The sequence below is a fragment of the Physeter macrocephalus genome, chromosome 7, assembly GCF_002837175.3.
Source record: "Physeter macrocephalus isolate SW-GA chromosome 7, ASM283717v5, whole genome shotgun sequence".
NCBI lineage: Eukaryota > Metazoa > Chordata > Mammalia > Artiodactyla > Physeteridae > Physeter > Physeter macrocephalus.
Genome location: NC_041220.1, coordinates 3348804 through 3366394, shown reverse-complemented (window position 1 = coordinate 3366394; position 17591 = coordinate 3348804). Strand labels below are relative to the sequence as shown.

Below are 17591 nucleotides of genomic sequence, written 5' to 3'. Positions count from 1 at the left end.
TGGTCACTGCTACCCGCACAACGCACGCGGCTCCCCTCCGGGGGGCACCCTGGACCTGTGCACACACCCACCTCCACGTGCCTCCTGCCGGAGCTGCTAAGGCCTCCAGTTCAGGCCTCTGCTCTTTTCCCGACGTCCCTGGAGGACTGACCCACAACTGTCCAGCTCCTATTCCCAATTTCTTACCTCGCTTTCTTCAGTTCTTTTGTTTCTGACTGCTTTCTCTTATCCCCTGTGATTTTTTTTTTTTTTTCAAATCTCCCACAACATCCACTGCTTACGCAGTTTGATGGTACAATGGCCAACATGCTAAAAAACAAAAACCAAATACCTGCTTCTATACTCAACCTGACGTGAGTTCTTCACTGATGATAACCTGAGTTTGAAAAACTTTAGACAGAGAGCAGATACATTTAATTCTATTCATGTATACATATATAATATAGAGAAAATCACCGCTGAAACAGATCTGAGCTGCACCTTCTCCTCTGAGTTAAAAATATATTGACTTTAAAATAACAGCTATGCTGGAAAGAATTAAAACTTTGCACCAGGTGGCCCATTTTAAATGTTCTATTTGAGGCAACGTTACTTTAAACAGGACTCCTTCACAATAAGTCATCATTTAATTAATATCCAAATACCTTGAGAGCCAATAATAGTTCAACAAAATAGCTGGAAATCAAATATCAGATATAATTACTCACAGCTGGCTTTATTCAACTTATGTCATATTAAATAAACTTATCCCACAGACCTTCTCCCCTCCCCACAAAGGGAAACAAATTCCTTCAAGGAACATAGAAGGCTCTTTGTGTTAGATTTTTTTTAAAGTCTGCAGAATATATTCTAGTATTAAAGATTTTCAGCAGGAGTACATAATATTAAAGATTTTCAGCAGGGTACACTTGTTTTTTGTACCATTCTGTGTGTTTGCAATATTTCAGAGCTTTGGAGCCTTGTTTTCCTTAAGACTAATACAAAAATAGCAAACCAGACTAGGTCACAAAACACAATGGACATCTGTATTTTTATGATCTAGCATTCAATTTACTGTTTGGATATTGGGCTCTATTATTTTTGTAGAGATGCCATGTCTCCACAGCTTAGTATTATAAATTACCAAGAATATTGGTTTCAAACCTATTATTTCAAGGCATTATTTAAATCATTTGACTGTACCACCCATGTTATATGAAGGGTAACTTATAACTTACGAACAATAACGGCTACCTATTATATGCCAGGCATGTACTGTATGGTCTACATCTAACATCTCTAATTTCTGTAACAATCCCACATGCAGATACTGTATATCTAACAACTGCCAAAGGAAAAGAAATCAAAGACAGTGTGCAAACTGCTAACCCCACCTCACACACTCACACACACACACACACACACACAAACTCCACAATAAGCGAGATGATTATATATCTGCTACAGCAGAATTTTCAAATCCCAAAAAGATATTCCCATACTCATGCCTCTCATTCAAATTCATTATCATATTCCCAGATTCATTCATATTCTCTCCCCCCTCCCTCTCCCTTTCTTTCCCCTTTAAGAAAGAAAAAAACAGAAAGAAAGAAAATTACTGGGAGTGACACATGGTATGGTTACCTAACCAGCAAACTTAAAACTAAAGGAATACGTACTTTAATGAAAACTTACCATTCGTCCTAGTGTCATTTCAAACTATGATATAACCTTCCAGAAAGCTAAAATTAAATGCATGTTTATAGCATTTTGTATTTAGAAATACAAGTCCAATCACAAGAGATCACTTTTTTAAAAAGTTTGTCACTTTTAAACTACTATATATCTTGACACAAACCAAAGTAATATTAATTATATTCAAAGCAAGTGGCACCCTCCAGGGCCTAAGACTCAACCTTTGGTCACCTTACGTGTCCCACCTGCTGCTTCACCCTCACCCAGACGCCCGCGACGGCCTCCACGGTTCTCTGTCCACTCTTTGCAGGTCCTCTGTGACCGTTCAGCACATCCATCTCTACATCTTTTTAAACTATACGGCATTTAGCATCTGACATGCCCTCAATTAAAATGTGTTGGGTCAATGAACAGAACGTCTCTTCCAGGACACTGAAAAAGGTAATTCTCATTTTCAGGCCCACTAAATAATTTAAATAAATTAATTTTCATACCAAATTTCCTTGGGTTGCCTTTGACAGTCCCACTGGATTGAATCAACGCATGGATTTTAAGAAGAATGAACGTCATTTTTTAATGAGATATTTCATTTTTGCAAGTAAGACCAAACTGTTTTCTGCAACATATAATGTAAAAAATATGGACTTAATGCAGCATTATTCATAATAGCCAAGGTATGGAAACAATCTAAGTGTCTGTGGATGAATGAACAGATCAAGAAAATGTGAAATAGATATATAGGTGTGTACATATAATCACATTTTATATATATATATATCTCACGTATGCACATATACGTACATACATAATGTGAGATTTCATTTATCTGTGTGTAATGGAATATTATTCAGCCTTTAAAAAGCAGGAAATCCTGTCATGTGCAACAAGATGGATGAACCTGGAGGGCATCATGCTAAGTGAAATGAGCCAGACAGAGAAAGGCAAACGCTGCATGGCACAGTATCACTGACATGTAGAAACAAAGAGTGGAAAAATGGCTGCCAGGGGCTACGGGATGGGGCAAATAGGGAGGGGATGGGGGAAATAGGGAGGGGATGGTAAAGCTCCAAACTTGCAGTTATAAGATGGATAAGGTCTGAGGATCCAACACGGTGGATAATGGCTGATGACCATAACACGGTCATAAGCTGGATAAGGTCTGAGGATCCAACACGGTGACTCTGGCTGACAACACTGCACAGACATGCTCGGTGGGGGTTGGCAGGGCATGGTAGTGGCTCCAGGACCCCCGCAGGTACCAAATCCAGAGATGCTCAAGTCCCTTACATGACATGGTGCAGCCCAGTTGACCCTTGAACAACATGCGCTTTAGCTGCACAGGCGCACTTACACTTGGATTTGGTTCACTAGATCCGTACGACAGGACCACAGGCTCTGAGGCTGGCTGAACCCGAGTACCTGGAGCCACAGGTGCGGGGGGCACCGATGGAGGGTGGGCACCCCTAAACCCCTCATTCTTCAAGGGTCAACTGTATTTGCATATAACCTAAGACTAAGCCATCTCTAGATTACTTTAATACCTAATACGATACAAATGCTATGTAAACAGTTGCCACCACTAGGCAAACTCAAGTGTTGCTTTTTAGAACTTTCTGCCATCCCTTTTCTGAATATTTTCTACCCTTATCTGCAGAACCCACAGATATAGAGGGCCGATTGTATGGTGTAACTGAAATGTGTTAAGAGTAGAATTTACATATTCTCAAAAACAACAAAAAAGATACAGATGTGAGATGATGGACATGATAATTGCCTTATTGGGGGGAATCTTTTAACATACAATGTGTATGTTAATCACCACCATTTCAATTAACATACAATGTGTATGTTAATCACCACCATTTGTTTTTAAAAAAATTTTTTAAGATAAAAAAGTGAATTCTAGGAAAAAAATAACGACCTATATTTTGAATGCTCTTTCACAGTTTTATTGAACTTCTACAATCTTTCTTTATTTGCATTATTCTATCAATATAAACAACCAATTTTACCCCCCCAAATAAAGTAAGCAACCACAAGCAAAAAGAACCATCAAGATAAAGCGCTTATTCAATATTCAGTGTTTACACTTCACAATAAAATAATATCTCCATGATTAACTCTCATTATGTGAGGGACTAACAGGGTGTTACTGGGGTTTTGGGGGAGGGAGAGAGAAATTCCACTACAGTTTTATAAATCTGTAAAATAGGTACAGTGATAACGCACAAAATTATTTGAGTAGAAGAAACAGTTTTGCCATACATAAAAAATTACTGAACCACTTACTTCAAGCACTCACATCTTCTAGTAATTAACCATCTTTTCTGGAATACTATGGTACAAAATGTTTTAAACTAAAAAGAAATTAACTACTTTACACAACTCAGCGACTGGTGCACAAATCATCAGAAATGCTTCCTATTTGAGGGGGTCTTGGGGAGTAAGAGGGCAGCAGGGAACAAAAAACATCTGAGTTCCAGTCCACTGCCTACACGCTGACATTTCAACAACTTCTTCTCTCCCGGAGTCACGTGATGAGACAAAAATATTACAAGGCTAACAGAAGCGTCTGCAGGAATGTGTACTTGCATGTGCCTTGCAGGCTGGCACACTGGGTGAGAGACGGCCCTGGTGCCAGACTGAGCGCAATCCACAGCTCTGCCCCGCACGTGATCTTAACCGTGGACAAGTTACTTAACCTGAGAAAGAGTTCCATTTGAAAAAATGGTGAGAAAACTCATCGTACTCAACCCACAGGAGTTCTGTGAGGATTACAAGAGATGGTGCCAGCAAAACCCTAAGGTGCTGTGTCCGTGGCCGGGAGCACAGTGTACACACGTGGGCAGCATTTACGCAGGCGCTGGTCCAGGTTCATTCCCGTATACAACCAGCCCGAATTTTAAGGGCAAAGACTTAGGCTGAAAATTATATTCTAATAACAATTATGATAGTTATCATAGAGGAGTTTTTGCAATATACATAAAGAGACCCAGATTTTTCATAAACACTTAAAAATTTGTTGCGACAGCATAAAAATGAGCAGAACAAAAGGTTTACAGTTGTTTGCATGCCGAGTTCTGAGGGTTTTTCCCTCCCGAATTTTATAACACTTGCTCTGAAAAGATGAGGAAAGTTTAGAACATATCTGGGAGATAATCTGAATTACCACAGGTCTCAGAAAACAAGTCGTAACTGCCTCTATCAAGCAACGATTAGATTCCTGAAACGGATCACCATCCTGATTTATTCATCAAACCTAATACACACCAGGGGTCAAATTTAATACGTACGAGATAAGCTATTATGCAGGGCTATGATTAACAAACTACCACAACTGCCATCACACCTAAATTATTTCTTTCAACCAAAGAACACTTTCACAGGAAGAAAAACTACCAGGGAACTACAAATTCTGTATGATCTGAAAACATAATCTAACTATGTTAAAAGAAAACTACCTTTAAATACAGCTAAGATCTCTTCTAACCACTTGCTTTCTGAACGCAATATCGCAGAAGAAATTCATTACAAAACTCAGTTTTTCTAACAGAATCTTTAATTCATATTAAGTAGTCAATCCCTGAAAACAATTTTAAAAAATCTATCTCAAATGTTTAAAGTGCTATACAACAATCCATTTTGTAAGTTTACCCCCAAGATTTGTTTAAACCATACATAAAAGAATGTCCTCACACAAACGGCTATCCTTTTTTCCTCTTTCATTTCCTCTCTCCCCACATAATTTATATATTATCTTTGGGAGAAAAAAGCGTTTATGCATTCAAAACCTATAGCTTTAAAGAACTTCAATTTCCAACTAGTCCCAAATATGTGATCACAAGAAATTAGCAGGAGACTAAAAATATAGCATAGGACAAACTACAGAAGAAACTGTTGCACTATTTTTACCTTTTAAACCTCAATATGGACAAGTAAAACGAACGTGAATATGAATTCCTGCCTTGTACTCAAAAAGTTTCATTGTAAAAGAGAAAAAGATGATCTACAGGATCATGCAGATAGAGCCTGCATTCCAACTTCACTTAAACCAAGTCCACTTCCTTGTGGAGTCACTGCTTTAAAGCACAAAATAGCAGATGTTCACCCATACAGCTTGCTACCTATAGAAACAGATAAATTACACACATATTAAGGATATGCACCTGCCTCTAGTCTAAGCTCTGTGGGCTGCATTGCAGTCAACTGAAGCAGACGTTCTTCACGTGTGTGCCGTTAGAATAAATGCAATGAACACCTTCCAGGCACAGTCCCAGCACTACAGGGATAGCCCTGTGTCATGAATGGGGCTTTAATGACATGGGTTTAAGGCTTGGTCCTACCATTACTAGCTGTGTGACCTTGGGTAAATTCCTCAACTTCCCTCATCTGTAAAATAAGGATAACAGGTATGTTTTTCATTCGGTTTGAAAGAGGATTAAATCTGCCTAAATATTAGCTATTGCGAACATTTCACACAGCCATGACTATCAGAAATTGATGCGAAATAACAAGGAAGAATCAGTCAGTAAAAGGTACATGTCATAAAATAAATAACATTTTAAAATGAGGATAGACAGACATGTCATCTACAGTTTACCTGACACACACACACACAAAGACTCTTCAAAGTCTGCCCAGCTAGAATACTAAAATAATGTTGACAGTTTCTTCTTGGAAAAATCCTTTTAAACTAAAAAATAATGTAAGTGCACAATTATTACGAATCCAAAGCCACATTTCATACTTAGGTATCAGAGTTAAAAGGGGTTCTCCTTAAAAAAAAAAGAAAAAAGAAAAAAAAGAAGATAATGTCCAAACACACCCTATATACAATGGAATATTACTCAGCCGTTAAAAAGAATGAAATAATGCCATTTGCAGCAACATGGATGGACCCAGAGATTGTCCTACTGGGTGAAGTACATCAGACAGAGAAATAAAAATATTGTATGATATCACTTATATGTGGAATCTAAAAAAAAAATGATACAAATGAACTTACTTACAAAACTGAAACAGATTCACAGACTTAGAGAATGAACTTATGGATACGGGGGCAGGGGGGAAGGATGGGGGGAAGGGATAGTTAGCGAGTTTGGAATTGACATGTACACACTGTTATATGTACAACAGATAACCAACAAGGACCTACTGTATAGCCCAGAGAACTCTGCTCAATATTCTGTAAAAACCTAACTGGGAAAAGAATTTGAAAAAGAATAGATACATGCATATGTGTAACTGAATCACTTTGGTGTACACCTGAAACTAACACAACATTGTTAATCAACTCTACTCCAATATAAAATAAAAAGTAAAAAAAAAAAAAAAAGGAGGGGGGATTCTCCTTCCTTGCAGATGGATAAAAGTTTGACCAGAGGGAAATCAATACTACCTGTGTTATCCTTGTCTCACAATTTCCACAGGAGCATTCACCTGGGGATCTGAAAACAATGGGGTTCGCCCCTCCTAAATTAAGAAAAAGGAAAAGAAAAAGGATGCAGCTGCTTCCATCCGGGACTAGGACGCTGCTATACAAGTTCAGAACACCATTGTTCACACTGCCAACTAAAATTACCCCCATGCTTCTAATGAAGAGTTCGAGTTGTAGAATTTTTCTATTCTGCTAATTTTCTTAAAAAGGAGCAAAACTGTTTAAGCCACGAGAAAGTACCTAACAAAAGAGCAAAGTTCACCACAGAAAGCAGTGAAGCGTTGATAAATGAGTGGGTTGTTCCACCACGGCCCAGCCAATGCACAGATCCTTTTTAAATAGCAGATCATTAAAAATTCTAAGACTGGAACATGTAGTGCCTCAAATTTAATCTGTCATATCACATACACGAAGAATCTTGCAGTGGTCAAACTTAATTCCGGAATATCGTTTTTAACAGACCCTGGGACAACAAGAACAACACTGTGTGTTCTCTTGGAAACATCCGTAAGGTTGACCCCATTACGAGTCCTGAAATCAAAAGAAAAGAATTTTCCCCACACAGATTCAGGCCCCACGTTTTCCCCAAGAGAATAATAATGACGCCACGTCACTTCTGCCATACAGTGGTATCTAAATTTACGAATTCTTGTTTGTCAAACAGAAGGCGGACGGTGCAGAATGGAAACAGCTACATGACCCAGAAGGAAAAAGGCTGAAGGAGACACTGCAAATGACAGAGGTGGCAGAGGGTAACAGTTAAGAGGAAGTACCTTGGCATCAGCTGCAGTCCTGGGAGACGCTGGTAGAGTTACCCAACAACTCGAAGCTGAAGTTTCTGTAAACTGAAGATAATACCTACTTGACAGTGCTACTGTGAAGATGAAATAAGTTATATAAAGCACTTACACGTTGGCTATCTTATAGCTTTTGCCACTGTTTCAAATTTAAGGGAAAAAAGGATTAGCCAGACTCCACAATGCCAAATAAGACTGAAACCTTCCAGCAAGATGGCCAATGACAATTTCTGGTTCCTTCAAGATCCCAGGTCCAATTTAGCAAATACTGCTAATAAAATTTCATCCTTCTCGGACTTCCCTGGTGGCGCAGTGGTTAAGAATCCACCTGCCAATGCAGGGGACACGGGTTCGAGCCCTGGTCCGGGAAGATCCCACATGCCGTGGAGCAACTAAGCCCACGAGCCACAACTACTGAGCCCACACGCCACAACTACTGAAGCCCGCGCGCCTACAGCCTGTGCTCCGCAACAAGAGAAGCCACCGCAATGAGAAGCCCGCGCACCGCAACGAAGAGTAGCCCCCGCTCGCCGCAACAAAGATCCAACGCAGCCAAAAATAAACAACTAAATTTTTAAGAAAAATTTCATCCTTCTCGATAAGATTAAAATTGCACAAAATAAGCAAACTGAAAAGACTAAGTTTTGTGTACTTTTCAAGATACTTTGGATGCTCACCTGAATGGCCAGTAATCTCTTTTTTTTTTTTTTTTTTGGCAACCACCAAGGGTTGCCATCAGTACTTACTTACCATTCCCTCTCCACAAAGAAGAAAACATTTGCACAAAGTGTCCAATGAGGAACTGTGTAAACGACAGGCGTCCTGTACTTAAAAGTAGAGAGATTTAGGTAGGAAATTGTTGGATACAACTGACAACCTTTTAAGTGCTTTCTTAAAAAGCAAATGATAAGGTAAAGAGGTCATTTTATTGACATAAAAGGTAAAGATGGTTTAGGTACTGCCCTCATGGAAGAGTGGAGATTCACTATTCTTTTTTTTTTAATATTTATTTATTTATTTATGTGGCTGCACCAGGTCTTAGCTGCAGCACGTAGGATCTAGTTCCCTGACCAGGGATCAAATCCGGGCTCCCTGCCCTGGAGGCGTGGAGTCTTAACCACTGGACCACCAGGGACGTCCCCACTAGATAGTCTTCAAGACTTGCAGCCTCAGGGCAAAAGAAAGAGAACCAAAGAACAGTTACATGCTTCCCTTTGCTTCTTGTCCAAATATGCTCTGTATCTGTGTCTGTATTTACACCTAAGTAATAACGTTTTCCCAGGTAAGGAGAACAATGAGAGAGACAAGAGCACTGAATTGCAGCTCCTAGAAAGTTTTGCTGGGTGGGGAGTGAAGGGAGCAGGGGATAAACAGCAACTCTCTCTCTACTCACTTTTGGCAAAACTGCAACACAGACACTCTTAAGAATAAAAATTATAAAGACTTTCTGTTTTACATGTATCTCTTTTAAGAAGAAAACATTATGCACTTTCAGTACAACTCTGAAATGCTGGATAAACAAACGGCAAACAATCACTTGGGAGAATGAACTTTTTAAATGGAACAAATACACGTACCCTGTGCTATTTTTACTACAGAATTTCATTATGCTCTGCTGTCACTGCCCCTGCCTTGTTCCGCACCCCAACTCCTCCAAACCCCAGGTTCCCTACCCTACCCTTCTCACCACTGCCACTGACACAAGGAGGAAAGGAAAAAGGGGGTGAAATGGCTTCAACTGCTTAAGGGATTGTCCTAAGAAAGGATTCCTTTCTTAGAGAATGCAGCTCTAGCAGTAGACGTATGTGGGAGGGTCTTTTTAAAATTCCAGACGGAAAAGTTGACATTTGAATGGACAGGGAAAGCCACTGCAATACAGAAATTAAAATTATTTCTTAAGTTTCCCCTCCATCCCAAAAAAAGGGCTTGGTGAAAAATTCCTTTCACAAGTAGATTACAGACACCAAGTGCAACAAAACTGGTAGTCTTGTAAAACCTGTTCTTCCAAAAAGCCATTCATTCGTCTTGGCTAACAGGTACAGTCAAGTTAAGTCAAAGGCATGACTCTGAAACCCTAGAAACCACTTTAAAGTGTCATCGGCTTGTGATTCCCAAACTGGAAAGTAAAGAATACAAGAAACACATAATTCAGCAATAAAAGGAGTATCAGCGGGCTTCCCTGGTGGCGCAGTGGTTGAGAGTCCGCCTGCCGATGCAGGGGACGCGGGTTTGTGCCCCGGTCCGGGAAGATCCCACGTGCCGCGGGGCGGCTGGGCCCGTGAGCCGTGGCCGCTGAGCCTGCGCGTCCGGAGCCTGTGCTCCGCAACGGGAGAGGCCGCAACAGTGAGAGGCCCGCCTACCGCACAAAAAAAAAAAAAAAAAAAAGAGTATCATCAAAATCACAGAAGGAGACAGGAATGCCCTCTCTCTCCCAGGTGCTGAGGCACCACCCCTGCACTGGTACACCCTCCAGGCCAGCATTCTTCGTGCTATTACATCCTGGTTTCATTCAGGCTCACTCAGCTACAACCATCAGAGGCCCTGACAACGGGGAAGCTGCAGTCCTAACCGCATGGTTCACGGAGTCTGCAGAGCTCGCCGACATTTACAGATCACGAAGTTCCTCCTGAAGGTGTCTCTCCCTCACCGTGAATGGACAACGCAAGAATCTTAACCGGCCAAATACGGTGAACAGCCGATGAACCAAGCTACATGCCAAGCGGGAAAAATGGTTCCTAAAGTAACTGATCGTCAATACAGTGAGCTTCTTAAATAATACATACGGAGAGGCCTGAGCCCCTCTCCAGCTGTACAAATCACGGGCTCCGGAGAACTAGGGATCTATACCTTTCACACGCACAATCTGTCTCCCCCAGCCACCCCGTCAAGGAATTCTTGTAATCAGATGAGTTTGGGAAAAACAAAAGGGAACACTTGAAGGGTCACTGGCTTCCTACTACGTGCAACTGGGTTCCTTGTCAAAAGCACCTAATTGTCACTGTCCTTGATAATCTTATGATGTTGGATGGCATTGTGAGGGCAGAATTTTCATTTTCCAAACAGGGTATAAAAATCATGGTTTTTATTTATGGTTAAGTTAGTTTAATAGCTATAATACAGCAACATAAATAACCAAAGATGCCATAAACCAGTTAAACAGAAAAAGTTAGCGTAAGACATCTTAAGGGTTATAGCGAGTGCCTACCTAAATTTCTGGAATAAATGTATGTATTTGTTAGTCCTTCAGGAGATCAGATACACAGCATTTTAGAGCATGGTAACAGTAGCCTGACTTGAGAATCTGAAACCCGGGATTTCAATCTCAGCTTTCCTACAAAGAAGCAAATTACCAAATTTCTCTGAGTCTCATTTATAAAAAGAGGTGATAATGATTTCAGAGTTTTACCATTACAATTAAGTAAGAAATAGGTGTACCATTAATAAAAAATGACTAACATTTGAGCACTGACCTTGTACTAGACACTATTCTAAGCTATCCCAACTACTGTTTTAATCGATCAATAATGTGTATCATTAACTTGAATTATTTGTTTATAATTTCTCCTCAGCTCTACCCAGCTCTTTGCAAGATAAAATGCAGCCATCATCCAAACTCAATATTGCATTCGACAGTGTCAAAAATCATAAAAGCCACCTGTTTGAAAAGGATCATTTTCAATCTTCAGAGCAGTCTTAGGAGGTAGGTTCTTTCATTATCCCCTATTTTACAAATAAGGAAGTTCAGACAGGTTAAGTAACTTGCTCAAGATCATACAGCTTGTAATCTAGCATCCTTAACCACTACGATAAATTAAATCTCTCCAGCATACAACACTCAGAATAGATTTTACTCCTTTCTCCCAACCTCCACTAATTCAGGATCCTGGGTGGTAAAAACAGATCTCATGCTTCCAATTAGGTTTACACATGTTCCTTCCCCGGAACATTAAATGGAATTGTCTCCTTAAGCCATTTACCCTCCCCAGCCGGCTGAGGAAGGATACCCCGGTGTCTCTCTTTAAGTCTACGTAAGCCTAAATTTCAAGCTTAGGATGCTTTCTGCCAGTGTTTACCTATCCTTTATTATTAATAATTATAATTTATATTTGTAATTAACATAATCACCCTTTCGGCTGGACTACACTCCACTAATGTTATACAAAGATAGTAGAATAACCTAAGAGCAAGCACAATTACTCTGCCTACTTTCGCATGTTTACAGTGCTTTAGATGACCGCAATTCTCAACAGGTGAGTTTGATGCTACTGAATCCAAAAAAAGAATTTGGATGATGGCTTCGCGGTAGGCTATAGAATCTTGGGAAGAGTTGAGTAGACCTGCAAAGGGGAAATTATAAACAAAAAAGAATTCAACTTGATAATATAAATTTTCGATTGCCTGAAAAAAATGCGAATGTATATTTTAATTAAGTAGACCTTTCTCAAAGGTTTCAGAGTGAGGAAGTTAGAAAGCGATCATTTTCAAAGTAACTATTTAGCTCATCTACACTTTGTAACAAGATACATGACAAGGAAAATATTTACTGTTTTTCAAGATCAATCATATTGCTCTTACTTTTAAAAATGAATCAACCTTCAAGTATAAGGATGCCTTTACTAACTGAATGTCAGGTCTGCCAAGACACAGAACAGTGCTCTTTTATTCCTTGAGAAGGAATCAAAAGACATACTAGAGGATTGTCACATCTTCTGCAATACTGCTCAAACTAATTCCAGGAGTTTCTGCTGTTCTAAAGAGAGTCAATTCAGGTGGGGAACAATAAAATAATGCCCAGTAAGAGCCCTGCTAGAGAAACAGATAACATCACCCGTGTTCCGCTACCTGGAAACATCTCACAAAGAAGCCCATTATCTTTTTTCCATTAAATATACTTCTTCTCAAGACAGAATTATAGTATTGAACACTCCTACCCTTGTTCAAGGCCAAAGGGAAGAAGAAATGCCTTAACATTTAATTTTCTAGTCCTCTTAGATCTTGTCAAAACAAGGAAGAGGAAATAAAAAAGGTGCAAGAGGTTGACTGTCAGTCAAAATGGAAAATTAAAACAGCTCAGCTGGAATTCCATATTGGCTTCAAGTGCCAAGTTTCTCAACTTTTCCCCACTCATCTACACTTTTGGAAAACTTAAAATTCTCGCTGACTCCCCTACTATATAGTTTAAGATTGTCACCTATTTCCAATTTGAGAATCACTGTAGCCACAGTTTTCCCGTGTTAATTTCTGCGGTTTATGTTATGGAAGTTATAGGATTATTCGAATTCCAAGTATCAAATTTTTTTAATAATGCTGAGTATTCCACCCCTAAAAATTATTGCTTTAAATAAATATGTAGGCTACTGAAAAACTGTGTATACACCATATACCTGTAATAGATTATACAAGTGGTTGGCTCTCTAGGCAAAAGCAGAATTGTAACTGTGGCATGTGGATTATCCTCATACATTACTATCAAAACTGAACATCTGTCTCCACCTCCTTGGCCTAACGTAGAATTCTTGTGAAGCAGTGTGGTGACATGGCAAGGAATCCGACTGAGATCCAGAATCCAATCTGAGATCCTGAGCAAGTCTTCAATTCCCTCTGGGTCTCCGATTCCAAACGTGTCTTTCAAAAACGGTTAAACCAAGCGTCTCTAAATTCTAAACTCTCCTTAGTCAATCACTAACTCAGCCTCCTACCCATCTCCAGAAAGCATGCTGTACAAATTATCAAGTACATTAACATAGCCAAACATCAATCACTGGATCTTTCTTAAACGCCACATGCTGTCACCACTTTCTGAGGCAATATGAATTAGAAACAAAGAAAAAACAAGAAATGAAGGTAACGCGAGCGCATTGAGCGATTACGTAAGAACGTGATGGTAACCCGAGTTCAAGGACATGAGGACACTGCATTCTCCAAAGCACGAAGACAACTCTATGAGTGAAAGGATTTCAAAAGATGGAAACGCAGACAGGACGGTACCGGTTAGGCAATACTGTAAGGTGCCTTCTTTACCTGTGAGGAGTCCTCAGGGGTCAGGTAGGGAGACAATGGGCCTCCACTGCTGTCCTTTCCAGACCCCGCTGCGGCCTTTGCACCGGGGTACTGAAGCCCACTGGCATTTCTCGCGCTGACTCTAGAGGGCAACCCGCTAACCAGCTGCTAAGAAACTCTCCTCTGGGGTTCCAGGAGACAAACTGCCACTTACTTACAATTATAGCACCATGTGTTCACGGTTACAGAATCATAAAATATCAGAATCTATCCAACTCCTCATTTGATAAGCAAACTAAAGCGTAAAGACATTAATCAACTTACTGAACAGATTCCTTACCTAGCCGGCCAATCAAGGCAAATATCCTTATTGGCTACAGTATCATGGACTCAGAGGCAGAAACATGTTTAAAAATTAAAACACACACATACAAGTTGAGCATCTACTGTATACCACACCAAGCACTGAGATTTATGTGTTTCTTTCCAATCTAAGGTTAACTAATTCACAGTTTCATTTAAAACCTCCATTACCCCTCCTTGAACAGCCTACAAGAATTATATAAATAATTTCCATGGAATGGACATTTTCTCAAAAAACAGCAAAGATCCGATTTCAGTAAGTTCACAGGGAAAAAAATGCAAGGGCAGAGAACGAAATGCTACACATGCCAGAGAAAATCTAGCCACTCCTGTGCTGATATTGGAAGCCCTCACCGTAGAAAACTGTGAAGAGTTCAGCTGAAAGAAGAAATGAGACCCCCTATTTTTGCTACACTTCTAAATTATTAAAGCCACCAATATGGACATCTACTTTAAGACTCATGCTGGGACTTCCCTGGTGGCACAGTGGTTGGGAATCCACCTGCCAATGCAGGGGACACGGGTTTGATCCCTGGTCTGGGAAGATCCCACATGCCCCGGAGCAAGTAAGCCTGTGCGCCACAACTACTGAGCCTGCGCTCTAGAGCCCACGAGCCACAACTACTGAGCCCACGAGCCACAACTACTGAGCCCGCAAGCCACAACTACTGAGCCCATGCACCTAGAGCCCGAGCTCCGCAACAAGAGAAGCCACCGCAGTGAGAAGCCCGCGCACCGCAGCGAAGAGCAGCCCCCACTCACCGCAACTAGAGAAAGCCCGTGCACAGCAACGAAGACCCAACGCAGCCAAAAATAAATAAAAAATAAATATATTTTTTTAAAAACCTCATGCTAAATGCACCAATTTCATTCATGATTTTGGATCCTCAAAGCAGAAATCACCTGGTAAGTCTGGGTCTTACTGTATCTTGTTCACAGAATGAGGAACTGTAATAGTAGTTCTCCAACTTGACAGCAGGAAGATTTGTGACGGGCACCTGGTGCCTGGTTTGTAGCTGCTTGATCGACCCTCTTTAGAACTCTCGATTCCAAGCTCCAGCGGGCTTCCCTGGGTGGAGACATCTGACACACGTCTCTGTAGTTTGCAGCTGGAGAGAAATGCATGTTCGTGGGACTCATGCAAGGAGGGGTGACTTGGAAGCCTGAACCGCACCTCTCTAGCCTTTGCCTATGGATACCTCTCCTGCTCTCCCTCCACTGTGTCCTTTGCTGTAATAAACATTAGCCATGATGATAAAAAAAAAAAAAAAAAAAATCCGGTGCCAAGGCCACACTCCAAATCAATTAAATCAGAATCTCTGGGGTGGGGCTTCGAGTAGTTTTTAAAATCTCCCCCAGATGTTTCCAATGTACAGTCAAAAGAACCAGATGATAGCTAGGGTCAATCTAGCTCCAAAATTCTACATCTAAGTCAACTCTGATAATTCTAATGCTAATAAAGGCTAGTTGCCATAATTAAATCATCTGTTAAAGACAGATAAAAGATTACTGAAAAGCTATAGTAATTCACCACCAACATAAAAGTGTAAACAATCAAAGTGAATGGCATGTAACAAGCATTCAAATATTCACTAACCACCTAGATAGCAAAACCTAAAATTAGAAAGTGAAAATAGAAGACAATTTGAGACAAGAACACATTTAAAATATATAACACTTATAAAAATTGATTATAAATATATGAGTCCAATGGTAATTTCTTAATTTCCCTAAGTTTCCCTAATCAATAAATACTGTCATAAGACCTTAAAAAGACATACCAAAGAATCCTTCTCTCAATCATCTCCTACCATAGTTGATGTTGAAAATAAAAGCCTTAAAGATGAAATTCTGTACCTCCTTACAAACATAAAAGTTATACAGAAGCCCTAGTGTTGGGCTTAACTTTCCTCATCTTCTTTATGGGCTTTCATTGTTAATTCATGTTACTCTGTAATTTGTCCCCCATATCCCCCAAAAAGGAATAAAAACAGCCACAAGAAAATTAAAACTATGATGAATGGTTTACATGTTTTATTCTGGTTGACCTTTTCTTGAGCACTAGGTCAGAAAAAATATAAAATGTATTCTATCATAATGCTTACTAATCATAAGCATTAATACCTGCTTTTGCAAAATGAGACACATTATGTTCAGTAACTGAATTATTTTAAAATGAAATAAATAAATTAATTAATTAATTAAACCAGATGACTGCACTATAATAGTGTGTGTGTTATAGTGTGTGCGCGTGCGTGCGTGTGAAGAGCTAGAATAAAAGCCAGGCTATCTAGGTGGTCTGTGGTCCTGATCCTATCCGTTAACTGTTCTGGGCAACATGGACAGGACACTTAACTTACATTGAGCTAAATTTTCTCACCTGAAAAATTAAATAGAATAATACAACTTCTTAGCTCCTCTGTCACACATAAAATTTAAGCAATGTATAAACTATGTTAGAAAGCCTGGACAATTTTACTCAAACGGTCACCTTGAGGAAGAGAAGCTAAATAACTCCTCTACCGCATTCTACCTTTGCTATTTCTTGTCACAGGGCTGAAAATATTTCCATTAAACCCACAGGTCCCAGAGATGGTGGTTACTGCTTGGGTTTAGGACCACCTGGTAATTAAGACGAGAAACGGAAAGAAACAATCTTGGGATCATTTCCCTATTTTTATTATAAAAACATCGTATAAATAATAATACTTACACTAACAGTGATTTTATTTAAAGGAAAAAAACCTACAAGGTCCTTCATCGCAGTTCACACTGAGCTTGTCTGTGGTTTCCCCGTCTATGACAATAAGATAATCAAAGTCATTCTAATAACACAGTAAATAACTTTCAAAACTAGTTTTTTGAAAACTTACATCAAATACTATCACATTGTTAGAAAACTGCCTTACGCTAGAAATTAAAGTTCTCTATTTTTATTTAGAAAAACATTAACAGGGTATCTTATGGTCCAGAAGTGACGATTAACTGTTCAGTTTAAATATTTCTTCTTCTGAAAAATTATTAATATTGTGAGTGCAAAGGCCAATGTGGAAATCCATGCATGTGAACTCCCTTCTCATAATAAACTAAAGAGCAAAAGAAAATTACCCCAGCTTGTAACTTATTAAACCCCAAATGACAGATATTCAAACACCTCTTCATGCATGAAAAAAATAAACTATTCTTTAAGGCAGCAAAAAGGTGGGCCTAAATTTTCATACCAGAAGAGTTAACAGTAATAAACATAATAACTTTATATGTTTGTAAGAAAGAGGAGACTTTGGGGCATACACCTTGTCTAATCTACTTACACGATTTAC

At 39.6% G+C, this 17591-nt stretch overlaps 1 protein-coding gene across 7 annotated transcripts in view; it reads right to left on the bottom strand.

The window, feature by feature from the left end:
- The window catches only part of RAPGEF2 (Rap guanine nucleotide exchange factor 2), a 339240-nt gene that overhangs the window by 275764 nt on the left and 45885 nt on the right, over positions 1–17591 (bottom strand). The window contains exon 2 of one of the 7 annotated variants that reach the window (XM_028491559.2): positions 15175–15380. The exons of the other annotated variants lie outside the window; for them this stretch is intronic. The gene's annotated coding sequence lies outside the window, so the exon portion shown is untranslated. The remainder of the gene's footprint in view (positions 1–15174; positions 15381–17591) is intronic. 7 annotated transcript variants of the gene reach the window in all.